Source organism: Heterocephalus glaber, unplaced genomic scaffold (assembly GCF_053883595.1).
Source record: "Heterocephalus glaber isolate CG9 unplaced genomic scaffold, H.glaber_assembly_v1.0 deba00001497, whole genome shotgun sequence".
Classification (NCBI taxonomy): Eukaryota; Metazoa; Chordata; class Mammalia; order Rodentia; family Bathyergidae; genus Heterocephalus; species Heterocephalus glaber.
This window is the reverse complement of record NW_028258320.1, coordinates 68,540,353-68,567,488: the sequence shown is the minus strand read 5'-3', so window position 1 is coordinate 68,567,488 and position 27,136 is coordinate 68,540,353. Positions and strand designations below refer to the sequence as shown.

Genomic DNA, 27,136 nt, shown 5'->3' with positions numbered 1-27,136 from the left:
GGCATGTCCACCCCTCAGAGAAGGACCTGTGTTGCCCAGAAAATGGAATTTTGAAAAATCTCTTTTCCTTCTTCCTTCCTGCTTTGAACACTGTTAGTAGGTATGTCACTATTTCTAGTTTTATTACTTCTGGCTGCAGTGATGATTTCTTTAAAAATCCTGCCTATTCTTTAGGCAGATTTGCTAGAATTACCATAACCTCATCCATGATGGTTCAAAACGTGGAAGAGACCAATTAATTGGATGCAGAGAATTTGCATTTCCTAGATAATAAAGTTTAGGAGTAAGGATAAATTTATAAAATAGTCATTTTATTGTGAGAAGAAACAATACAGTGATCTGAAATTCAACATCTTTAAAAAATCAGGACTTAGGGCTAGAGATTTAGCTCAGTGGCTCTGCCGCCTGCCTCGCAAGCGCAAGGACCCGAGTTCGATCCCCGGTACCAAAAAAAAAAACAAAAACAAAAATCAGGACTTAAATCATTAAGGACTTCAATCATTAAAGTAATTATTCTATAACATCGTTACTTTAAAATTTCTTCAGTAGGTTGAAAATGAATGCTTACAGTATTTCTTACTCTACTGAAATATATTTACTCATTTTTTACCTTACTGAAATGTTCTTTCTCAAATTTAAATAAAAATTAGGCCTTTAAAACTGCTAATATATAACATATAAAAGCATTACATTAATTTTTTCTCTTCTTTTTTATGGCATTTTTCTAATATTAAATAAAATTTCATATGAAAAGTTAAATAATTCATACAGATTTTCATAAAAATTATCAAGCAGTGAGTAAAATATACTGAAATATTTATCATTGAGGTTTAGTTTTTCATTCTGCATATACATTTTAATCCTATAATTTTATGCAGTTTATCCCAAAGGTTAGGGTTCATCCATACATTATCTATCCAGTCATATATTCATCATTAAAAATATTTTAGCAACTATCTTTGACCGAATTATGCTAAGTCTTGAAATGTAGGTCTTGCTCCTGAAATATGTAGTCTGTAAGACAGAGACAGACACTTGTGCACATGACATAATGAAGAAATGTATATATTTTATGTGAACAGAAAGAAAAATGAACTAATTATGATCAGAGAATTGGAGTAATTATTTCAATGAGAGGGCAATATTTGGAAAGGATCTTTGAAAAAGAGAAGATTCTAAGGTACAATTAATTTGTGTTTTGGGTAAGACCTTCTGGTGTGTAATATCATGAGATATTATACACCAGATATTATATCACCAGATATAGGGAATAAATTAGAAGAAAAAGAACAAAGGCAGAGAAAAGATATTAGGAGGCTATGGCTTCAGTCAAAGAAGACATACAAGTAAGCAGACTGTTTATTAACTCTTAATAATGAATTCTTGTTCATTAACTCTTTAATTCAAAAAAGATGATTTCCATTTTATATTAAAAAAACCCACACATCTTCTTTATCCATTCTCCAGTTGATGGGCAATTGGGCTGTTTCCAAACTTTAGCTATTGCAAACTGTGCCGCTATAAATATGTGTGGGCATATATCACTATGGTATGATTCTTTTAATTCTTTTGGGAAGATACCCAGCAGAGAAATAGCTGGGTCAAATGGGACCTGTAATCCTAGTTTTTTGAGGTATCTCCATATTTATTTCCACAGTGGTTGCACCAGTCTGCACTCCCACCAACAATGAAGAAGGGTTCCTTTCTCCCCATAACCCTGTCAGCATTTGTTATTCATTGATTTCAGCCATAAAGAATGAGAAACTAGAGACATTTATAGCTAAATGGATGCACACTGAGGCCATACTCTTAAATGAAATAAATAGAACACACATATGTAAATACCAAATAGTTTCTCTGGTTTGAGAAACTAAAAGTGTAAATAAGGATCAAAATATATAACTGATAATGTGAAATAGGAAGAAAAAGTCTAAAGGGGTAGAGGAAGTGGAAGGGTAAGGGGAAGAAGGGAAAGGAAAAAATATGAGAAAAGGAAAAATGGAGACAAAGTCTTTGTAAATAGGGAGGGGCAGATGCGTTGAAGGAAGGGCAAGGAAATGGGGAAAAAATAAGAACCAAGATATATCATGTAAAGGTACAAGTTCCCAATGATGAATGTAACTATATTGTATACCTAAAATGTACCAATAAACTTAATGAAAAAAAAAGATGACTTCCAACAGTACATCAGGTACTGTCCTAGACACTGGAGGTTCAGCACTGAAAAAGTAAATGAAATTTCTGTGCTTATGGATTTTATATCTACAGCATGATGGGATTCAGTGACTTTTTTACCACATCACTTCAGAAGTTTATTCTGAACAGATATTTCTAAGTAAACTTTTGTGTCATGTTTCATTTTTAATAAGTTAACAAATTGTGCCTTTTATATGTATATAGATAGATAGATTTTTAAACTTCTATAACATGAAGATACTTTTAGGAAAGTTTTTAAAATATTTTATTAAATATTAAATTCCTATTACATGGCATTCAAGTTCTGAGTACAAAAATATGGAAAAGTTGCAGGGAAAATGAAAATTAAGCATTATCCTAACTTCACCTTCCAGCCACCTACTTGCCTATCTAGAGGTAACCACATTTTGAGGATTTTTATGTTTCTCTACAGAGATATTATATACAGATTCTGCTAAAGGAACAAAATGAAGTTATAGAGTCCATAATCAATGAGGAAAGTACATTTTGCTCTTATTTTCCTTTGTTAGAATATCTAAGTTTTATAATCAGTTTTTCATCTTCAAACTATTATATATTCATGGGCCCACTCTTCTTTAGAATTATATAAATTGGCCTTGATTAATGAACAAAATTGGGAGTCATAGACTTGGATTCAGTGCCACTTCTCCTAATTACTAGTTGTGTTACCTTGGGGAAGTCACATAAACCCTGAACTGCAATTTACTCAACTGAAAATTGTGGATAATAACATTTGCACTCTCTACATCACTGAGTTACTGAAAGAATTAGTTTTTAGACTGAAAAGCCTCTCACAATTGTGAGTATGTACAATAATTATTATGAAGCTTTTATGACCCAGTGTTTAATCTTAAGAGTGTTCTGAGTTTCCCTTCTCAGTGATTTTGCAATCAACTCAAACTGTTCTCACTCATTTATTAAACACAGGCATTTTGTATCCTTTCCATATCCTCAACCCTATACCCTTAAATCATTACAGTAAAATTTCCCTCATAAATGTGCATTTTCCAGGTAGACTTATCATTCATTCATTCATTCAGTGTACATTAAATAAGCAACCTTATCTTCCCTCCCAAAGCCCCATTTTTGTCAATACCATCATTAATCTAGTCATGAGGGTAGGAACATCACAATTGTCTCCCTGGTTTGTGCTCCCTGACCCACGGATCCTGCACACCATAACCAGACTCACTGTAGGCAGTGCCATCTTTGTCAGTCCCCTCCCTCATTATAAGCCAACAAGAGTGGCCTGGTGGCTGCCATATCAAATCCAATTATTTTCACCAGCACTCTGTAGTACCCTCATCAATGCTTTATCCCAACAACTTTTCTTTTTTATACACAAGGCTCATTCTTCCCTCTCTACTTTTGTTCATGATGTTCTCTTAGTATTTTCATCATTTGTTCCTTTACTTATCAACCAGCACCATCTTTCAAGTTCTGTATCAGCCCCGTTACTGCATGTTCTTCTTTGCTCTATACTTTAGCCCGACCTGATTTCTTTCTCACTTAACTTGTACTGTTCTAATTCACTTAATATATCATAGTGGATCTGAATCCTGACCACACATCAGAATCACCTGAGGAGAGTACTGTTTATTATGTGACTCTAATCCTAGGACAGGGCCATCATTAAAGATTGTAATTCTGGATGGAATTTGGTCATTAAAATTTTGATGCTGAGTGGTTTGAACATTTTTATGGATATTTCAAATAATTCATTTCTATAACCAAGGGTTTATTTTTCTTGCTATTTTATTGTCTTGATATTTTTTAGTTTTTCTTGGTGTTAAGATGTTTAAGACGTATTGTATATTCAATAATTGGTTGAATGATAGCTTGAATATCAAAATGTTTCTTCCTTGATTTCTGCAAAGCCTGGCGTTTTTCCTACATTTTCCAGTTTTTTGACTTTATAAAATACCTAATGTCATTATACCTAACATATCTCCACATTTAAACCAGGGATATTAACTTGTTTTTTGTTAAATGTTATGAGAACTAGAACATGTATAAAATCTATCATAGTTATACAGTGGTCATTTTTACTACTATTAATATTATAATCTTTCCACTTTTGGAGATACTGGGCACCTCTTTTTCTTGCTTGCTGTAGAATTTGCTGTTTTATGCTTCATAGATTTACTTATTTATATTACTTTGAAATTAAGAAGGCATGATACCAAGACCCTATCAATTTACAGTGCAACTTTATGATTTTTTTAATCTAATTATATTTTCTTGTTTCAAGGAACAAATTAGTATTCCATGGACCATTCTTCCACTGACTGTTCCCTTCGTTAAAAGACAGTAGGCATCAATGCAGTGTTTTTCTTGTCAGCAGCAATTCTAAAACATGAATATCCTAAATGTGTTTATCTTATTCACTACATTTGACATTATCAAATGTATATTTATCCCTCCTAACTGCACTTTAAAGGAAGATTTTTATTTTTAAAACTTAACTTATTTTATCTTATAATTTATAATTATTTCATTTAATTTTGAAATTAAGGTAATTATAACATTATTCTATTAAGTTTAGATTCTTAATATTTATTATAGGCCTGTGAGAATTAGCAAGAGAACACAAATTATTTTTCCACAGAAGACAGCTGCATTACCTTATGATTAAGTTCTGTATCTTTAAATCAGTCATTTCTTACCTTTTTTTCTTTTCTTACTAATTAAAAATGAAATTGGATCTTAAGTAAAAAATATAGATAATGAAAACAAGTATTAGTTGTCACCATTAAATTAAATGAAGTTAAAAACAAAGGAATTATCCAATTCCTGTCGCATGACCAATCATGAGGCAGGAGAAAATTTACAAAACCATTAAATGAAAGAAATTATTTGCTTAACCATAGACTTTTATACTGTTTTTATTCTAAAGTTGTAAAAGTAATATATAAAGACCATCCCCTCATGCATTAGAACTAGAATGTGTACGGGTTTCTTTGGAATTCCTATTAATCCCTAAAGATAGTCTCATGAATTAGTCAAACCTATACAAACAGTGTTGGTAAATAGTGGACATTTTCAGTTCTCAAAATAATTGTAGCTGAAATGTATATAGATGTTGATATTTCTGTGAAATCAGAGTTAAAATGAAAGTACTTAAAATTTTTCATGAATTATCCTTGAAATATGGACAAAGAGATATGTTTAATTCTCATCTCATCTGTAATGTAAATAGCTATATATTGATTGACACTGCACCAAACTGTTGAAAGGATTAAGTATAATTAGCAAGGGGCCCAGCATGCAGTGCTCTGTACATTGTAGTAATGGGCCATTCTGCTTTGAGAAACCTGTTGGGGAGAGAATGTCACTGACTTGGAGTTATTCATACATGGCTTCATATTCCAGATCTATCACCTGATAGTTGGCTAATTTGGGCCACATTATTCCTTTGAATTCAGTTTTCGTGTCAGTAATCTAACAATAAATAATAGAAGCCTCAGAAAGCAATTAAAGAAATTATACATATAAAGGACTTTCCAATTCCTAGCACATAACACAAGCACACAGTGCTCAGTAGCTATCATTGTTCTTATTCTCACTGCCAAACATAGTGTCTTAGCTCTAAATTTCCTTGTAGGTGTGTCTGTGAGCATTATGGCAGAACCCAGCACCTACTGCCTCTTTAGAGAAAAGTTAGTAAAGAAAACTCTTGTGGAAATGGATTTACTTGGAACCTAATGAAGTCTAAAGGCCCTTCAATTGCATAGGCCTCTTCCAAATTTGTACTTAATACTGTATTCTTAATTATATATATATATATATATATATTTTTTTTTTTTTAAGAGACTCCAAAATTTCAGAAATTTTCAGGTTCCACAAAACCTGGATTGAGGTTATATTGTGTTGATTTTGTTTTGTATTGTTCTGTTCTGTTTTAGCTGAAAAATTCTAGAGAAAGTCTTTAAGGAAATACAAAAATTTATGCCATCTAATAAACACATTGATAGCAACATTCATATTAAATTTCTATTTTAAGGCTAAATCTCATAAAATCCGTAGTGCACACTCAAAATGATGGTACAAGCAAAAATGGCAAATGAAGCAAAGAAAAGTAGAGATAACTTAATATGACCATACAACTCAAAGATATGTAATCAGAAATTTAAAAATAATTGTCTAATTTTGTATACAAAATATTTTCTGAGCTGATTTTTAAAAGGAAGAAAATAATTTTAATGGATCAGTGAGAAAGTTAACTGATTAAACTTACTCAAAATAAATATCAGTCCCAGGGCCGGGGATGTAGCTCAGTGGCACAGTGCCTGCCAGGCAAGTGCGAGGTCCTGAGTTTGATCCTCAGAACCACCCCCTCCAAAAACAACAACAACAACAACAACAACAATAAATATCAGTCCTTTTCAAATCAGAATGTGTCAAAGCATATTGAGGCATAAATCTTCTAACAAATTATGTTAAAAATTTATTATTCATGCATACAAAAATTGAAGCCAAGAAAATTATATATTTGAAATAAATAAAAAACTCTATTATTTTAAAAATAAGAATTATATTCAAATTTAAAATGGTTAGCTTCAAAATCTTGAGAAAAAATATTATGAGATAATATTTTCTGGTAACATCAATTGGTGAGTTCACATAAAAGCTTAATAAAACCATTTGAAATACATTATAATTTACATTGTTCATCTTGGTCTTTAAAAATTATTAATGGATTTTTTCATTATACATGTACAAGTAGGTATAACACATGAAAAAGTACTTTACAAAACAGTCTGGGCGCTGGGGATTTAGCTCAGTGGTGCCTGCACCTGGCTCACAAGCTCAAGGTCCTGAGCTCGATCCCCAGTACCAAACAAAACAAAACAAAAAACAACAAAAACCCCCACAAAAATCAGTCTAGAAAAGTATCCTTGATGTACAGGGTAGATGCTTTTAGAATGTCTGTCTTACCCTTTGAAGTTTATACCTATTTCAAAATGAATAATATGTATTAAAATGATTTGTTTAAAATACAAAATTTCAATTATCAATATAAGATATTAGCTTTTTAGGAAGGCAGATCTTATAGAAATTAAAGCATACAGTTAGTAACAAAAATTTATTATTCATATTACCCTACCATTGTGATAAAAAATATCATTTACATTTTATAGACAAAAAATATTGGAGCAAGCAAGTTTAAATAACTTTCACAAGGTTATGGATACAACTAGCATCCATAGGATTCTTCTTTCTTATTTGCTCCTTGCTTATTTGCTTCTTAATCTTGTTAGGTTATATTGTCTCACCATTTTTAGAAAACACTCTTTTTATTATGTTTTAAGCAAATTATGAATCTAATATACCAGCTTCACTGTTTTCTGTGCTTTTCTTCTTTAAGAATACTTCCAGGAGAGAAATCACTTAGAATTTTCAGTCTTTTCCAAATAGTTAAAAACATAAAAGATCATAGATGCAGTAAATCAGCTTAGAAGCTCCATGACTTGATTGGGATGCTCAATTTTACATAATCACCTGATCTGAAATGTTATCTGAAATGCTTACTCCTTCACAATTCTTTTCTACACCACAAAAATTGTTCATAACAAGAACAATCTGGGGTAAAAAAAAAAAGTATAATGAGATATTTCAGACAGCTTAATGGGGCTGCCGCTGTACTGGATAACCATTGTTTAGAGGAGTCTTGGATTAGCTGAAAGTAGTGTGGACTGCACATATTGAACAGTGTCTTAAGCCGCACTTTGTAAGTCAGGATAGACAGTCTTCATAAGAAATGAAAGCTCCTTTGACCATTACAGGTGTTCAATGGCTAGAGAGGAAATGCTATACTAATAGAATAAAGCTTGTAATTTGTAGAATTTTGATTCCAAGGTGAAAAAGAGGCTTAGCAATTTTTTGTGAAATCCTTCTTTCTTGAGAACAGAAATTTCAAAGTTATTGGTTACAATATTCACAATGTCTTTTTTATACTGTCCTTGGTGCTTAAGTAGGATTACAGAAAATATGTTGTTCAATATTTTGGCAACTAATTACCCAATTCTTCCTAACTGTGTCTTACTGAGTTGCCCCCCTCCTTGCAAATAATTGAATCTTATTAAGTATCTATCACGTTGACATGTCCACTTGAAGAAGCAATTTATTAGTCTACTGGTTAACACCTGTTTGATGAAGCTCAGAAAAGATATGATTTTAATTGAAAGCGAGTGCAGTAAATGCTGGCTCATTTTTCTAATTGCATAAAAGATTGAATATTTCCTTTGCCCTGGACAACGTTAGTACATTTTCTCTATGAGCTAAAGCCATAAGCATCTCCACAGATTTTTTTTCAAGTAAAATTGCTTTTCATTTGGCAAAAACTAAACTTGTGATTCATAGCAGCTCAGACCACTCAAGGCCAAAGAGTACATCTTGCTTGCTTTGACTGACGTTTTTGCAGGCTAAATCAGACCTGCATGATTCAGATGCATTGAGATTCATAATGCTAAAGAGAGGACAGATTTGAGAGAAGTCTAAAAGAGCATAAAGGAAAATTGTCTTGGAAATTGTGGCTAGTGACTGAGATAAAAATCAACCACAGCTATCAGGCAGTTTCAATTGGTATTTGATTGGGGAGACAACATTTTCTTGTCATCCCTTTATAAAAAAAGCTAGAAAGAATATTAGAAAAAAGTAAAGAAAACTCTTGTGGGGAAGCTGGAAAAGAAGGACTTTCCTTTGCTATGGAAAATGAAATCAAAGCAGGATACAGGACCAGGATGCGTGGCTGTTTTCAATAAGTCAGATCTGCATTGTATATATAGGAAAGGTGGAGAAGAACCCATTACTAAAAAACCCACTTCCCCTAAATGTCCACCATTAGCAATTTATTCCTTTTAGATTCCTTTATCGTGTGTGTTCCTCAGTTACCTTTGAAATTCACATGCCCAAAGGAATTAAAATTTTCCTATAACACATACTTTCCTATCCCTATCCAGTACAAAGGGAACACAAGAAAATTGTTTTGGAAAGATCAAGCATCAGAAAAGTGAGGTGCTGGTACTGGGGATGTGGCACAGCGGTAGAACACTTGCCTAGTATGGTCAAAGCCCTGGGTTCAGTACCCAGTACAACAAAAAAAGTGAGGTGTTTAAAAAAGATCACTATATTGCTTAACTTTGCCAACTCTCCATTTTTGCTAATATTTACTTTATTATCTATCAAATCAATGGATAGGATATAGACAAGTTATAATTAATTCCACTGATGACTAGCTACATTATCATAGTATAAAATATAAACATTGGGTTCTCTATTAAAAGTTATTAAGAATTTCAACAAGGAGAACTTCCGCAGTGCATTCAGCATGGCTAGGGTCTCTTCTAAGATGAGAGCCCTGTGTATCCGCACAGGTCACATGCCCATGGAGCGAGCCCTCATTGTACTCATTACAGCGTTGGAAGCTGGAGATTCTAAACTCAGTTAACTAAGGTGTTTCCTTAAAGATTGTCTCACTGGTTTGACTCTGTACCCTCAATTCTAATACCACAATTTGAACTGCAATTCTTTCATTTGGGGCTTTCAGAATCACCAAATTTCACCTTTTTTTTCTGTTTTCTTATTGAACTAATCTTCTGTGGAAATATATATATGATTCATGAGTTCCTGCCTTGTCTTTTTAGGTTTGGACTGAACCCCTCATCCTTAAACCTGAGATTCAAGGGTCTACTCCTCATTTACCGTTCCTAACTCAGGAGCCATCCAGCTATATGTAGCCAAGTACTTCTCTATTGCCTTACAAACCACCCTACACCAGCCATGTCTCCCGCCTGGGTTCAGATGGTATGTGGCTATGCCAAACCCTTAAGGCAGAATAGTGAAGCCTGGGCTAGTTTCGGGAAAGGCGCTCTAGGGTCTCAGGAAACAAGGAAATGAAGCCTAAAATCTTGGTCATCAAACCTATAAAAATCACCTCTGGATAGAAAAGGTTCCATATTCCAGTTCAAGTTTTAGGTTTTTTTTTCTTTGTGAGGTAATATTAATTTCCTTTCTAACGTGTTTTGACCTTAGTCTGGTTAAACAGTAAAATACCTTTTAGTTCTTCGGTTAAATTTCCTTTCTCTGTCTTTTGTTGACACATCACTATAATTAGTATAGTGTTAATCTCACCACTTATAGAAGGCTCTGGGATTCATATTCTCTCTCTCTCTCTCTCTCTCCCCCCACCATAACTCTTCATTTTTATATTTTACTCAGTAGCGTCTGAAGCAAATGAAGTCCTTCTTTTTATATAAGACTGTCTTTTCTTCCCCTCAACCCTATCCCACAGTCGTCAACAGAATTGAAATGAAAGAAGGGCATTTTTATTCTGTTAACTAATACTCATCAGACATCAGCTGAGAACTGAATGGCATTAAGGTTTTGAATGTTCAGCTGTTAACTTTTAACATTACACTTTAGAAATAAAGATTTTGCTTTTGATCAGAGTTGACCAATAAAAACTCCTTTTAAAAAGTCATACATAGAGATAAATTATATTATGTCTTGTGCAATTCTAAGTGTATATTTCTGAAATATTTACATCTAAATATTTCCTTCTAAAACATGCAGCCTTAGTTTTTCATTTTACTGGCATGTGAATTTGAATAGTTTAGTTTCTTAAAGTATTAAATCAGTTTTTCAATACTTACCTGTATTTTTAAAATAGTATTATACATTATTTTATCTTTTTAAAGAAAAACATAAGTAAAACAGTATTCATTTTTAAAAACTCAATTTATTGTATACAAAATCTTTCCATATAAATAGATTACTTTGACTTTTGGAAACAATATTTTTTTCCTTCAATCAGAAAAGTTTTACCTAATAACTGCCTTTTAATGGTGTTCGATTATTCTATGTTTTGTTCATTGGTTTGTTTGGTTTTTTGTTTGTTTGTTTGGACAGGGACTGTTTATGTACTTCAGGCAGGCCTTGAACTCACTATGTAGCCCAGGATGGCCTCGAACTCATGGTGATCCTCTTGTTTCAGCCTCCTAAATTCTGGGATTAAAGGTGTGGACCACTAGGCATAGCTGGATTATTCTGCTGAGCTGGATTTTTAAAGACTTTATGACTTTTCAGTTATAGTCCATTATTTTTAAAAAACTAAGCATGAAAACAAAGCCATATAAAAAAATATGAAAAATTATAATATTTGAACTTAAAAAGACCAGTATACTCTCTAGACTTCAAACTATGTACAAAATCTAAAGGAGTCAGCACAATAATTTGTTTAAGACAAAGCATTTAAGAAGATGGAGCACATGAACCTACAGAAAAGTCAAATACCTTTTTATTGAATGAAGTGTAGTAACCAGAGGTAACATTTAAGCAGTGTTATAGACTGTCTGCTTTTCTGGTGGCACAATGCATTTATGATCTAGTTAGTTACCAAGCTTCATCATAAATGCAAGATAATACTAAAATAAATGAGAGTTCAAGTATAAGTAGTATATTACATCACAGGAATATTCAGCATCAAAATCAGTTTCTACCTCATAGTAGACCTTTGCCTCCAGTTATATAAAGCATATGTTGATCCTGATGTGGAGTATCTGTAGCTAGAAATGATAGGTCACTACAGAAGTGTCTTTTTGCCTTCCTGGAAAAATCTGACTTGGTAAAAACTGAAGAAGCATTCATAGCCATGCGAAATTGTTGGTTAATCTTACCCTTTCGGTAGATTTAAAATAGCTGCAAAGACTTGGATACCCTTTCTGCTAAGAGGTGGCACCTAGGTTCCTTCTTCTTGGATCTAAGTAGACTATGACTCTTTGATTGATAGAAAGCAGCAGAAGCATGGCAGCTTTAGGGTGCAGACAGCAGCTTCCCCTCCTAAGCCTTGGAAGATTTACCCTTAAAACCAAGTTGTCATGCTGTAAGTAAGCCCACGTGAAGTGACCCATGTGTAAAGCAACAAAGCCCCTACTGACAACTCTGGCTGACAGCAGGCACGACCTTACTAGGTATCTGAGTAAGTCATCTTGGAAGAGATCCTCAGAGGTGAGACACCCCCTTCAAGCTCTGCCAAAACTACAGATTCCAAGCATTGGAGAATTACATTTGTAGCAGTGATTAAATAAGAATTAATGGGAGGTAAGGAGCCATGATATCAAAGAATAGAGACTTTTAGAAGACAGAAGACATCCTTAGCCTTTATCTTTTGTTTAGACATTTCCCCATATTGTTTTAGTGGGAAACAGAACAGTAGGCCTTTGTACAAAGGTGGAATGAATATGACATCCTTGGCTCTTAGAACAGTCACAGTAAACTCGTACATGTGCCTATGCACTAAATATTCCAACCAGGCTTTAGCCCACAACATAGACAATGTTGAAACTATCATTGGTGGATAATAAATACATGCCGGATTTTAGTGAGTGTACCAGTGGATAGTTAGGATAATCAGGATACTGATAGGTTGTTTCAGATAAAGCACTTTCTCTGAATTAAGGTTTATTTCATCTAGTTACATCTTCCTGGAGATATAAAATGTCATTTGATCATGCTGTTCCATCACTCTCTTAATCCATACCTTTTAAAGGGCTCACTAGAACCTACTAAAGTTCAAAGTCCTTAACCTGGCATGTAAATGCCTTCGAAGTCAAACACCACTTACACTTTTCAACCTTATCTCTCTCTGCAACTTCAGGACAAATTCCTGTTCTTTACCATATGAGTTCTTGAACATGCCTTTATGCCTGCTCTTGCTAATCTCCAAGCCCTAAATTTTTTCTTTTTCTCCTAAAAATTCTATTAATATCAAACACTGAGTTCAAATTTTTGTGGGTCCATTCCTAACCATTGCAACTATAATTCTTTCTTTGTTTCCCATACTTCTTTGTACCACTTACAAAACACACAGGCATCTTTATTTTATATTTCTTTCCATCTACATCTTCTCTAAAAGACAATAATATTCTGAAAGGCTGGTTAAAAAGTCTTAAACATTTCTCTGCCGTTGTCTATGGAGTCTAGTAGTATGTTGAACAAAGTAGATGCTTAATAACTTTGTCATTGATTGAATATTCACTATTAATGAATATGCTAGAGTGGATTCTGTTTACAGTATAGGTGAAAAATATTCCTCCTTCATATTACTTTAGTCCTTTTCATTTCATAAACATTTATACCAGATAGGTTTATTCAAAGTTCTCAGCCATCTCCCAAATACTTGAAAATTAATATAACACAAAGAACTGTCCAGAAATTTATAGAAATTAAATGGGTTTGAAAGTATGGTGTGTTTCTTCAATGGATAATAATTCAAATCATTTTAGAGTATGAAAAGAAAATTTACTCTTGCTTGTTAAAATAAGAATTCTCAGGCCCAATCTCCTCTGAGATTTTGTAACTTAGCTGATCCTCAGTAAGGACCTGAATTTTCCTCTTCAGTAAACATCCCTGTTGAATTTGATGGAGGCCTTCTAGCCACTAAGAACAAATACTCCAAGAGAACTTTTTCTTGTATGATTTTTGCTGAAATCACAAGAATATAGAGAAAAGGCATGTGGATGTAGTGGATAAGACCCAGGTTGCACCAGTCTGAGCTATGTGGCTACTCTTGACTCTCTGTGGCCCATTTCATAGCAAAAGTAATGAAGGATTTACCCACTGGAACCCTTAGTGAGCATAATAAGGGGAAGTGCCCCGTCCCAGCAGGCACTGGGGCTGGGGCAGAAACTGTCTGGGAATCCTGATAAGTAAAATCAATAGCAACGTTAAAAAAAAAAAATACATCTCTCACAACTACCTCCACAACTGTCTTTGCAGTTATGACAGGCACTACCAAAATCCCAGTTTCTGATAGGAATCAGCACTGCAGAGGGATGTGGATCACTCAACACTATGGAAATTTTACCACAACCCTCTGGAGAATTTAGGGGGCCAATATCAGCTTAAATATGACATTGCTTACAAATACAAGGGAGCAAATAATTAGCATGGAGTGGGTAGAAGGGGTAATGTGCATATGTGTGTAATTATATGAGAGATTAGAAAAATTTAAAACATATATTTTTTATTTGAATTCTTAACACTTAACTATCACAAAAGACATCATGACGTCATTGATTTTTTTTTGCCTCTATGTGTGTGTGTGTGTGTGTGTGTGTGTGTCAAAGAAACCAGACAAAAACAATATAAAAAGCAATGTTTGTCAGACTTGGACCTACCTATTTAAATTTAACATAGATAGCAGAATGATTGCCTCAGTTAAAGAAATATGAGAACCAGACAGTTTCATCACATTTTATATCAAATGGGTATAGAATATAATCTATACCTAGCTATATGCACACATATGTGTATGTTGAAATATACTATAGAAAAAGTTTGAATATTTGAATTGCCATACTGAGAAATTAATCGATGAAAGTATCTACTTGAGAAAATTACCATCTGATCAAATTCTCAAGACAAATAAGCATTAACATTGATCAGTAATATATACTGGAAGTTTTGTGATGAAATACTCAACTTATTTTAAAATAACTCAAAAGAAGATAGATTGACAAGTGGACAAATGGACAGATCTATGATAAAGTTGTGATAAAGCAAATATAACAGAACATTAAAAATTGTAGAATTAAAGTGATAGGTAGATAATTGTTATAATACAATTCTTCCAACTCTTCTTCATGCTTGAACATTTTTATAATGAAATTTTGCTGGAAAAACACACGTGGAAAAGGGGAGCAATCTATTCTCCAGATAAAAAGGGGGTTGACATGCAGACTTTCATATAGTATTTATGGTCAGACAGACCAAAATGGAATCATTTTTCTCCCAGTATTTATGTTTTTGTCTTGAGAAAGTTAATTTAAATCACTAAGCTATCATTTTATTATGTACAAAAGGAATATAATAATACCTGCTATACTGTATAGTGTAGGCATAAGGATTAAATAATGTATGTGAGGTGTTTGATAACAAGTAAACATTCAAAAAGTGCAAGTGATTTTTAAATTGAAACTAGTTTTGTTTCTTAGTAACTGAATAAAATAAAATTATATATCTTCATTTTCTTTAAAATCCCTTCTACATTAAAACTATTAATTTCAGTATATAAATTGTGACTTTGTTGTATCAAGAAATGTAAAGTTCTTGTTCAGCAAATGCGGTGGTACCTTAGTTCACAAATGCTTTTGTTTGTGAACAATTTGGTTCATAAACAAAAATCTTTGGCAAAATTTTGATTTTGTTTGCAAATTCTACATCAGGTGACAAACATGACACAACCATCTTTCCTGCACAAACACAAACATGGCCATCTTCTTCAAAATCATGGAGCAAATTAAGTTCTTGAACAGAGGTACCACTGTAATGTATTTCCTATACTATATCTACAATTTCAGTAATAATTCTGTAGCACTACAAAAATTAATTGATGTAAATTCCATGATATTTGATGTATTTTGAAATAGATTTTACAAAATTTAAATTTTACTTTACTGTACTACAATGAAGGAGTTATCTAGTATAAGATGCTCATTGAGGGCTGGGGATTTAGCTCAATGGTTCCACTGCAGCCTTGCAAGTGCAAGGACCTGAATTCGATCCCTGGTACCAAAAATTTAAAAAAAGATGCTAGTTGAACATGCTGTTTTCAGCAAAATAGTTCATTCAACAAAAGTGGTCCTGTGCTAGTTGCTGTGGGAGAGAAAATGGAGCTTAACACAAGGCCTTTACCCACAAAAGACTTCCGGCGTGATTAGGAACAGATATCCAGCCTTTGGGAAAAAATAACAATGCATGAGTTAAAAATATAAAATATTGCAACAAAGAAGTAAATGATTAAGAATCAAATGAATGATACAGACAATATGGAGCTGAAAGTTCAAAAGAGGAAAACATTCATTACAGCCTTGAAATGAACATTTTTGGGAGTTCTATGCCTATTTAAGTTTTTTGAAACATGAAAGAATCCTATTGAGAATGTGGTTTTTATGGAAGGCAAACCACAATTGAATAGAGAGAATGTACAGGGTGAGGGTTTTCTTTGAGAATTTGGACAGGAAAAAGAATGAAAACAGAATATTTAGCAATAATTACCTGAGAACTGTAGATGAATGTTATAACCTTCCTCATTTCAAGAAATATTCATTTAGTACTGTTAGGTGCTAAAGGCTAAGTGAAAGGAATTTATCCCTAACTTCAAGGAGCCTATAAGTAACAATAACAAGGACTCTCTGTTTGATGTCAAAAGTATACCAGCCTGTGGAAGTTTACACTCAGAAAAGCTAAGGTTTTCCCTATAATAGACAAATTATAAAATGGCTAATGTCATAGAAAAAAACTAGGTAAAATGCTATGTGATTCAGCAGAGCGTTTTCTTGCAGTTGACATATAAAGTAGGATAAGTATTCAGGCAGGAGGTAATAGTGAGTTGTTCTGTAAAGGAAAATGAATAAAACGTAGACAGCGATGCAATATAAAAGTAAGGAAACTAAGTTATGAAAGTTATGAACCAAGTTTTGAAAGTAAAGTATATGCATGGAATAGAGCATGTGGTTCTTTCCAGCCATACTGCAGTCTAGATGGAGAAAAGAGTAGCTGAGAGGGAGACTGGGCCAGACCACTAAAGCCTTCAGTACTTAACTAAGTGTCTTGAACTTTATTCTCTTGGTGACAGGAAGCCATTAAAGGGTTATGAGCTGAGGAATGAAATGTTCAGAACTGTTTTGTTGCTCATTTTTAATCTGGTAGCTTGTTTAGAATGAATTGGAGGAATAAAAGTCTAGAAGCAAAATGACTAGAAGCCAAAGAGGACCTCAACAGACCTATTTCAAAGGATAGAAGGCTATACAAACCTTGTAACTAATTTAATGTTGAGAGGCAGAGAAAAACGAAGTGTACCAAAGTGTGGTACAGTAGGAGGTTAGCACTGTGTAGAATTACAAGCACAAGAATTATAAAAAGCAGACCAATTTTTAGCTCCTTTTATTATTGTTCTTAAATTTATTACCTTTTCTTGCCTGCATTCAGGGTCATTTGTTCCCCCATCCCAATTTGGTAGGCCATTGCATGGAAGTAAAAGCAATGAAAGAAGTCTCTCAGATTCAAACTCAGTACCTGGAAGTCTGAGGGTGCTTTTATCCGAAATAGAAATCAGGACGATAAAAGAGAAAATTTAAGCATAAGTTCAGTTTTGTACATGTTAAATGCTAGTTACTAGTGGGTAGGCAAAATGGTAATATCCAACCCAGTATTGGAAATGTGAGAGTGAATGTAATTCTGCTGAGAAATTAGGATAGAGATCTATGTTGAGAAGTCTTCTGCTTAGACGTAGTAACTAAGGCTAGCAGAATTATTTCAGTTTGAGGGCGTTGTTATTTATAATTATTTACAAATCTTAGCATATGTACAAGCAGGGGCACCTGCCGGAACTCCATATTGAATTGCCTTCCTTGCAGCTCCTGCCAAAAGTACAGTTGGAAAGTTGCTTCTTGAAAGCTAATTTTAATATTGTGAATGGATTCTTTTTATTTTTTCCCTAAATTCTATACTGCAATTTAATTAAGTAATAATTTATACATGAATAAATGTAAATATCTGAAAATAGTTTACATTAGAATTTAACTTCCTAAGGAAATACTTTTGATGATTTACATGGTAATGTTCTGCCTTAGCATCCCTCCAGTGTTGGTATAAAATATGTAGAAAATGTCAGCCCACATAATATGTTATGGAAAAAGGTGATCTTTTCTGAAGAAATATTATGCTTGCTTTTTTTTGTAGTAAATATCCCGTTTGATCTCAGAAGCTAAGAATTTCAGAACTACATTTAATGCTCAAGTGCATTAACCACCTTATCATAAACTCTTGGTAAAATGATCTTACTTTGCCCACATGAGTATAGACTTCTTTTTCAGGCCTTATTTTTAATCCCTTTGGATTTAGGGAAATAGTCAAAGTACAAATTATACATAAAAATAATAAACATTGAGATTGTGATGTTTTTTAAAAATACATAGCTGAGAATGTATCCAAAAAGGAAGAATCAAAATAAATAGCACAGTATATTAAAAAAGCATTACCCAATGAATCTTAATAGTAATAGTAATGCAATAACTGACATTTATTACACACCAATAGGAACTGTACTTTACATAATTATATCTAGTACAATAATACTATAACCACATATTTCTCATATTATAGGTGAGAAAATTAAGGTGCAGAGAATAAGTAATTTATAGTGGGAAATCTTGGAACTAAACAGAATTTTCAATAACTTCCAGAGTAAGAAAGTTATATTCTGCCATCCGATCCTCTGTCCTCAGGACATATATCCAAACTATGTTTCTACCACTTGTTTAATATTTTCTTTGGGCCTCTAAGGGACCTTTCAAGTCAGATGTGCTTTGAAATGAAACAGATGAAAGACAACCAACATAATATGTAATTTAAAATTTTTACCATTTATAATAACATAAAAAATTGTATAATGCAAAAAGTATATGAGATCTCTACACTGAAAAGTAAAACATTATTAAGAAAACTAAAGTGTACTAGTAAATGGAATGATACATGCCATGCTCAAGAATTAGAGGAGACTCTGTATTATAATAATGATGTCAATTTTCCTGAGTTTAATATAGATTCAATCTAAACAAAAATCCTGCATGTATTTTATGAAAAAAATTGACAAAATGATTCTAAAATATTTGTAGAAATGTGAAGGCCAAGAATATCCAAAAAAGAAAACTATATACCACTGAATGTTAATACTTATTGTGAATTATATTACTTAAAATATTGAAAGGGTGTAAGGATGAAAACATTTAAGAAAGCACTTCACAAGAAAATACTCAATTGGCCAATAAAGACCTGTAAAGGTGCTCAATTCCCTTCGTCATCAGGAAAAAAACATCAAAACCTCAGCGGCCCGTCTGGAGGTCCCGCGGCCCTGTCTCTTGCTTCAACAGTGTTTGGATGGAACAGACCCGGGGACTCCCCTTTTTTCATCCTCCATCCACCTTCCAGTTACAGATTTCGGAGCCATCATCTCGCCCATCTCCTGCTTCCAGGACCGGCCAACACCGTTCTGTTGTGGGCAGCTCCTTATTGCTGACTAGCCATGACTTCTCAGATTCGTCAGAATTATTCCGCCAGGGTGGAGGCTGCCGTCAACCGCCTGGTGAATCTGCACCTGCAGGCCTCCTACACCTACCTCTCTCTGGGCTACTACTTCGACCGTGACGATGTGGCTCTGGCAGACGTGGGCCATTTCTTCTGCAAGCTGGCCAAGGAGAAACGTGAGGGTGCCGAGCATCTCCTGAAAATCCAAAACCAACGCGGAGGCCGAGTGCTCTTCCAAGACGTGCAGAAACCTTCTGAAGATGAGTGGGGTAAAACCCTGGACGCCATGGAAGCTGCCCTGGCCCTGGAGAAGAACCTGAACCAAGCTCTTTTGGATCTTCATGCCTTGGGCTCTGCCAAGACAGACCCCCATCTCTGTGATGTCCTGGAGAACCACTTCCTGGATGAGGAGGTGAAGCTCATCAAGAAGATAGGCGACCACCTCACTAATGTCCGCAGGCTGGCCGGCCCCCAGGCTGGGCTGGGCGAGTACCTCTCCGAAAGGCTCACCTTCAGACATGACGAGGAGGCCCCGGAGCCCGGCGGCCTTTGAGGGGCTCCCGCTCACTTGGCATCAGGGCTTTGGCCTAACCCTCTCCCTCCAGCCTATAGGCAGCTTTTTCACCTCTCTGGAGCCCTCTCCCAAGTCTTGGACCAAAAGAAAATAAAGGCTTTTGCAGCCAAAAAAAACACACAAAAAAACCTCAGTACAACTTGATCACATATCTATAAGAACATCTGAAATTAAAAATAGGTATCATCAAATCTCAGCAATGATGTGGAACGACTGTGCTTCTCATACATTGCTTTGGTAGTGTAAATGAGTACAACCATTTTGAGGAACTGAGCATTTGTTTATTCTGACGCTAAACAGATGCATATCCTATGACTAATACATTCAAGATTCGGCAACAGACAAAACTAACCTATGATACAAATCCGTATATACTTGCTCTTAGGGACTGAGGGAAATGCCTGGAAGAGGGAATAAGGCAGGTTGGGGAGATGATGGAACTTACTTAGTTTTACTTTTTCTCCCTTAATATGTGTGATTGTTACTTAGGTCTGTTTACTTCTTAAAAATTCATCAAACTATAAATATTCAAACTTTTGGTAATTTTCTGAATATATGTTGTCTTTCAATAACAACACCCTACCAGCACCCCCTCCCCAAAGTAATGAACTTTCACTACTGGCTCAAATCTAGGTGGGGTAGTTATGGTTTTCATTCTGTAGCTTTTATACCCTAGACTATAATTCCTATAGATTCATGAATATATGAAGATAATTTAAGACATTTCACCAAATAACAATTTATTACTCCTGAAAAGGTTAGAGTTAATATCACTTTGCTTTTGAAAATGATAGGTCTAAAAGTCTGTGGGTTTAAGATCTTTTTTAATGAATTTTATTGATACATTTTAGGAAAAGAATTACATTCATGTAATTGTAAGCTAATTGTTAGGTAAACAGTTACTTTCATCATTGGAAATTTGCATCTTTACATAATCTCTCTTGGTTCTTATTTTTTTCCCCCTTCCCCTGCCCTCCCTTCAACCCCTCCACCCCTCTCTATTTACAAAGACTTTGTTTCCATTTTTTAAATTTTCTCTTATTGATTCCATTCCATTCTTTCATTTCTCCTACCCTTTCCCCTTCCCCTTTGCCCCTTTTCTTCCTATTTCACATTATCTATTATAACTTTTAGTCCTTATTTATACTTTGTTTCTCATGCTAGAGAAATTATTTGGTATTTACACGTGTGTCCTATTTATTTCACTTGAAGGTATCACCTCAATGTCCATCCATTTAGCTATAAATGTCTCTAATTTCTCATTTTTAATAGCTGAGTAGTACTCCATTTTATAAAAAAAAAAACCCCAAAACCCCACATTTTCTTTATCCAGTCTCCAGTTAATGGGCAATCAGGCTGTTTCCAAGTTTTGGCTATTACAAATTGAGCTGCTATGATCATGGGTGCACATATATCACTGTGGTATGATTCTTTTAATTCTTTTGGGAAGATACCCAGCAGGGGAATAGCTGTGTCAAATGGGACTTCCAGTCCTAGTTCTTTGAGGTATCTCCATACTGATTTCCACAGTGGTTGCACCATTCTAAACTCCCACCAGCAGTGGAGCAGGGTTCCTCTTTCCCCACAGCCCCAACAGCATTTGTTATTGGTTGATTTCATGATAGCAGCCATTCTTTCTGGAGTGAGGTGGAATGTCAGCGTTGTTTTCATTTCCATCTCTCGAATGACCAGTGATGTAGAACATTTTTTCATGTATTTATTTGCTATTTCTACTTCTTTGTCTGAGAAATGTCTGTTCATTTTAGATGCTCATTTTTGGATTGGGTCTTTAAATTTGGGAGGTCTGATCTTTTTAAGTTCTTTATAGATTCGAGATAGTAGACCTTTATCTGAGGAAGAGCAGGTGAAGATTTTTTCCCACATTGTGGGTTGTCTCTTCACACTGCTGGTGGTTTCTCTTGCTGTGCAGAAGCCTTTTAATAAGAAGAGATCCCACTTGTTGATTGTTTGTGCTAGTTCACGGGCAACTGAGGTTTTGTTCATAAAATCTTTTCCTACACCATTGTCTTCAGAGTTCTACCTAACCTCCGTTCCAGCCGGTTCATCATTTCTATTTTAATATTTAGATCTTTCATCCATTTTGATTTTAGTTTAGTGCATGGTGAAAAATATAGGTCTAGTTTTAATCTTTGGCAAGTTGAAACCCAATTTTTCCAGCACCATTTATTAAAGAGGCTATCTTTCCTCCAGTGAGGATGTTTGGCTCCTTTGTCAAAGATGAGGTGGCTGAGTGTATCTGGAGTTGTTTCTGAATCTTCTAATCTGTTCCACTGATCCTCAGGTATCTTTCTTTGTTAGTACCATGCTGTTTTTATCACAGTAGCTTTGTACTATAGTTTCAAGTTGGGAGTTGTGATATCCCCTGCCATGTCTCTGTTACCTAGAATTGCTTTTGCTATTCTAGGTCTCTTCTTATTCCAAATGAATTTTTGGATTGTTTTCTCCAGGTCTGTGAAGTAAGCTGCTGAGATTTCAATTTGGATTTCATTGAATCTATATAGCAGTTTTGGAAGTATAGCCATTTTCGCTATGTTGATTCTTCCTACCCAGGTGCAAGGGATGTCTGTCCATTTTCTGATATCATCTTCAATCTCTCTTTTCAGAGTGCCATAGTTTTCAGAGAAGAGGTCTTTGATTTCTTTTGTTAGGTTGTTTCCTATGTATTTCAGTTTTTTGGATGCTATTGTGAAAGAAATTGATTGCCCTAATTCTCTCTCAGTGAGTCTGTTGTTCATGTACAGGAAAGCTATTAATTTTTGTGTGTTGACCTTTTATCCAGCTACTTGACTGAATTTGGTTATGAAGTCTAGAAGACTTTTGGTGGAGTTCTTGGGGTCTTCTATGTAGAGTATCGTGTCATCTGCAACTAATGACAATTTGACTTCTTCATTTCCTATCTTTATTCCTTTTATTTCTTTCTCTTGTCTTATTGATACAGCTAATCTTTCCAAAACTATATTGAGCAGGAGCAGTAATAGTGAATATCCTTGTCTTGTTCCTGATTTTAGTTGTTAAGGATTTCAGTTTTTGAATATTTAGTGTGGTACTGGCTGTTGGTTTTTCATAGATGGCTTTTATCACATTGAGGTAGAGACCATCTATTCCAAGTTTTTGTAGGGTTGTTATCATAAATGCATGTTGGATTTTGTCAAATGCTTTTTCTGCGTCTATTGAGATGATTGTATAGTTGTTGTTCTTGGCTCTATTGATATAGTGTATTACATTGATTGATTTGCATATGTTGAACCATCCCTGCCTCCCTGGGATAAATCCCACTTGGTCAGGGTGTATGACCTTCTTGATGATCTTCTGCATTCTATTTGCCAGTATCTTATTAATGACTTTTGCATCTATGTTCATTAGTGAGATTGGCCTATAGTTCTCTTTTTAAGTTGGAACTTTGTCTGCTTTGGGGATCAAGGTGATGCTAGCTTCCAGGAATGAATTCAGGAGTATTGCTTCCCTTTTAACTTCACTGAAGAGTTTAAACATTAGTGGCAGTAATTCCTCTTGAAATGTCTTGTAGAATTCAGCATTGAAGCCATTAGGATCTGGGCTTTTCTTAGTTGGTAAGTTTTTAAGAACATTTTCAATTTCATTGATTGATATTGGGTTGTTTAGAATTTTTAGGTCTTCTTCGTTCAACTTTGGTAATTCACACATATCTAGGAACCTGTCCATTTCTTCTGTGCTTTCCATCTTATTGGTGTATAAGTTCTTGAAGCAGGTGTTGATGATCCTCTGGATTTCTGCTGTGTCCATTGTAATATTATCCTTTTCATTCCTAATTGCATGGATTTGGGCCTTTTCTTTCCTTTTTCTGATAATTTTGGCTAAGTGTTTGTCAATTTTGTTTATTCTTTCAAAGAACAAACTCTGCTTTATTGATTTTTTGTGTTGTTCTCTTAGTCTCCATTGCATTGATTTCCATTCTGATCTTTGTAATTTCCTCCCTTGTCTGAGCTTTGAGTTTGTCCTGCTTTTCTTCTTTTTCTAGAATGTTGAGGTTCCACATCAGGTTGTGTAATTGAGCTCACTCTGTTTTCCTAATGTGAGTATTCACTGCTTTGAATTTCCCTCATAAGACTGCTTTCTTTGTGTCCCATAGATTCCAATATGTTGTATTTTCATTGTCATTTAATTGAAGGAACTGTCTGATTTCTTCTTTAATTTCCTCTGTGACCCATTAGTTATTCAGAAGTGTGTTGTTCAGTTTCCATGTGTTTATGAATTTTTTGCAGTTTCTTTTGCTATTAATATCTAATTTCATTGCACTATGTTCTGATAATATACAGGGGATAACTTCAATTCCTTTGCACTTACTTAAACATATTCTATGAGTGAGTATGTGTTCTACTTTAGAGAATGACCCATGTGCAGCTGAGAAGAATGTGTATTCTAATTTTGTGGGATTGAACACTCTGTAAACATCTGGTAACTTCATTTGTTCAAGAGTTCGATTGAGTTCTAGTATTTCATTGTTTTCTTTTTGTCTAGTTCATCTATCTGTGACAGTGGAGTATTGAGGTTCCCCACTACTATTGCATTAGTGCTTATTTGATTTTTCATGTCCATTAGTATTTGTTTTATATAGCTAGGCACAGTAGTGTTTGGTGCATATGTGTTTATGATTGTCATCTCTTCCTCTTGGATTATTCCCTTTACAAAGATGTAGTGTCCTTCTTCGTCTCTCCTAATCAGTGTTGGTTTGTAATTCACTTGATCTGCAAAGAGGATAGCTACTCTTGCTTTTTTCGGGTTCCTATTCCATAGAGTATTATTTTCCACCCTTTAACTTTCTGTCTATGAGTTTCTTTTTGAATTAAGTGTGTTTCTTCTATGTAGCATATTGTTGGATCTTGCTTCTTGACCCATTCTGTGAGTCTATTTCTTTTGATTGGTGAATTGAGACCATTAACATTGATGGTTATAACTGATATGTGTTGAATTATCATTGTCATGACTTTTTCTTTTTGTTGGATTACCCCCTTCGTGTTTAATTACTTGTCATGCTGGATGGATTCGTTCTGCTGGGCTTCCTAGGGTTGTGATCCTCATTGTCTTTTCCTAGGATATTGTCTAAAATTTTTGGAGTGCTGGTTTGGTATTCATAAAGTTCCTCAGGTGATGTTTGTCCTGAAAATATCTTACTTCTCCATCAATTTTGAAAGATAGTTTTGCAGGGTACATCAATCTGGGTTGGAGGCTGTTTTCCTTTAGGGCTTGCAATATGTCACTCCAATCCCTTCTTGCCTTGATGGTTTGTGTTGAGAAGTCTACTGTGATTCTGATGGGCTTTCCTTTGTATGTGATTTGTTTATTTTCTCTAACTGCTTTCAGAATTTTGTTCTTCTTATGGGTTTCTGGAATCTTAACTATTATATGCCTATGTGTAGTATTTTTTTTTCATCAAGGCTAGTTGGAGTCCTATATGCCTCACATATCTGTATGTCAAGTTCTTTCCCCCTATTTGGAAAGTTTTCTGCCATTACTTCTCTGAACAGTTTTTATTAATGCCATGTGCACTCTCTCCTGTTTCTTCCTTGATTCCAGTCACTCTGATGTTATTCTTCTTTGCTTCATCTAGCAGATGCTGGATTGATTTCTCGTGGTCCCTTACTATTTTCAAGAAATTTTTTTTTCCTGGTCACTAATTGTAATTTTATCTTCTATATCTGAAATTCTGTCCTCACATTGGCTCATTCTGCTGTGTAAACTTTCAGTGGAGTTTTTAATCTCCTGGAAATCTGTTTGCATCTGTTTTATGGATTCCATTTGTTTCCTATGTTGGGATTCCATCATATTCCTCATGTCCTCTACTTTTGTATTTGTTTCCTCTCTAGATTTATTAATCACGTCTTGTACTATGGGCACAATCTCTGCTGTTATCTAAGAAATTATTTCTGATTTCATTTTTTCCAGATCCTCTTTTGTTGCCAGTTCAGGTAGTCCAGGTGGTTGTGTATCAGATTGTTCTATCTCCTTTCCCTTTGGGGTTGCTTTAGGTGATCTGAAAGTCTGGTTTTGAGGCTTGTGTACCTGTTTTCTCATGTCAGTGGGGCATGGTGAGTTGCTAGTGCCCCTGCATGGCTCTCCACCTCCACTCTGGGGGCGGCTCTGCTCCTCGGTGCTGGGGTCAGTGGTAAGGCAGCCCAGAAGGCTCAGCTACTCAGCGCTGGTGGCCTCTGCTCCTCTGTACTCAGGAAAGTGGTATAGCATCCCAAAAGCTTATGATCTTAATACTAATTCAACACATACAAAGGTTAATACAAATAGACAATATGTCACACAGGGTGAATCTTCTTGAACCAGTAAATGCACATTAGTGAAATCTTTAGCTAATCTTACCTGCTTCTGACCTCAACTACCTCATCGTTTATTTAACCAAGCTCCTTAGAGACTTATAGAGGCACATCAAAATATATTTTTAGGATCTAATTTACATTCTGGATCAAAGAAATAGACAAGGAAAAATGTTTACTTCTTTAGGTTCAATTAACATTATTTTATCCCTAATGTTGGCTGTTGCTCTAGTTAAAATAATTATAGGGAAAAATGTTGATGTAATCACAATTTACTATTTTGTTCATTGTTGAGGTCATCTCCCCAAGTCATCTGAATCTATTCTCATGGTCATGGTAGGCAACTCCAAAATGATTGTGCTCATTCTATAATATAACTCTCAGTGGTTGGGAAAGAGAAAGGGCTGCAATGTTGAAATTGTGAGATTTTCATAGTCCTGACTCTACTATTCACCCTATTGAGACTTATAGGAAAATTATTTCACCTCTCTGGCCTTCAGATTTTCAATCTGTAAATTAATGATAATCCAAAAAAAATCCTTGGCAGTAAAGTTTCTTGAATGATGACTTTTAACATTGGAGTATTCATAAAAATTTAAGATTAAAACTAATAAAAGGATTTAATATTACAACTGATAAGAGGGTTTCTAGAAGCTTACCTTCAGAACAAAACTTTTGCTACACACTATTTTTAAAATAGGATTATAATGAAAGATTCTGGAGAACATTGGGATGTTAATTGATCAAGTGTATTGTTAGAGCCATTTTTACTAATCAGCACACATAGTCTAACCTCTTATAACTAAAGTTTCCAAATTTTAGCCACTCCATTAAAAAACATGAAAAGCATTTTGTGATCTGGCTGATACAACTCAGCATGGTGTTGTTTTCTCCTAAGCACTGGTAATAAATATAGTTAATTGTGTACATATAC

At 34.6% G+C, this 27,136-nt stretch overlaps 1 protein-coding gene and 1 pseudogene across 10 annotated transcripts in view; both read left to right on the top strand.

Moving 5' to 3' along the window:
- Nucleotides 1-27,136, top strand: part of Atrnl1 (attractin like 1) — an 833,568-nt gene that overhangs the window by 616,340 nt on the left and 190,092 nt on the right. The gene's annotated exons all lie outside the window — the stretch shown is intronic.
- On the top strand, nucleotides 19,134-21,167 carry LOC106008846 (ferritin light chain pseudogene; annotated as a pseudogene). Its single transcript, XR_015440461.1, has one exon. The product of XR_015440461.1 is annotated as a ferritin light chain pseudogene (transcript).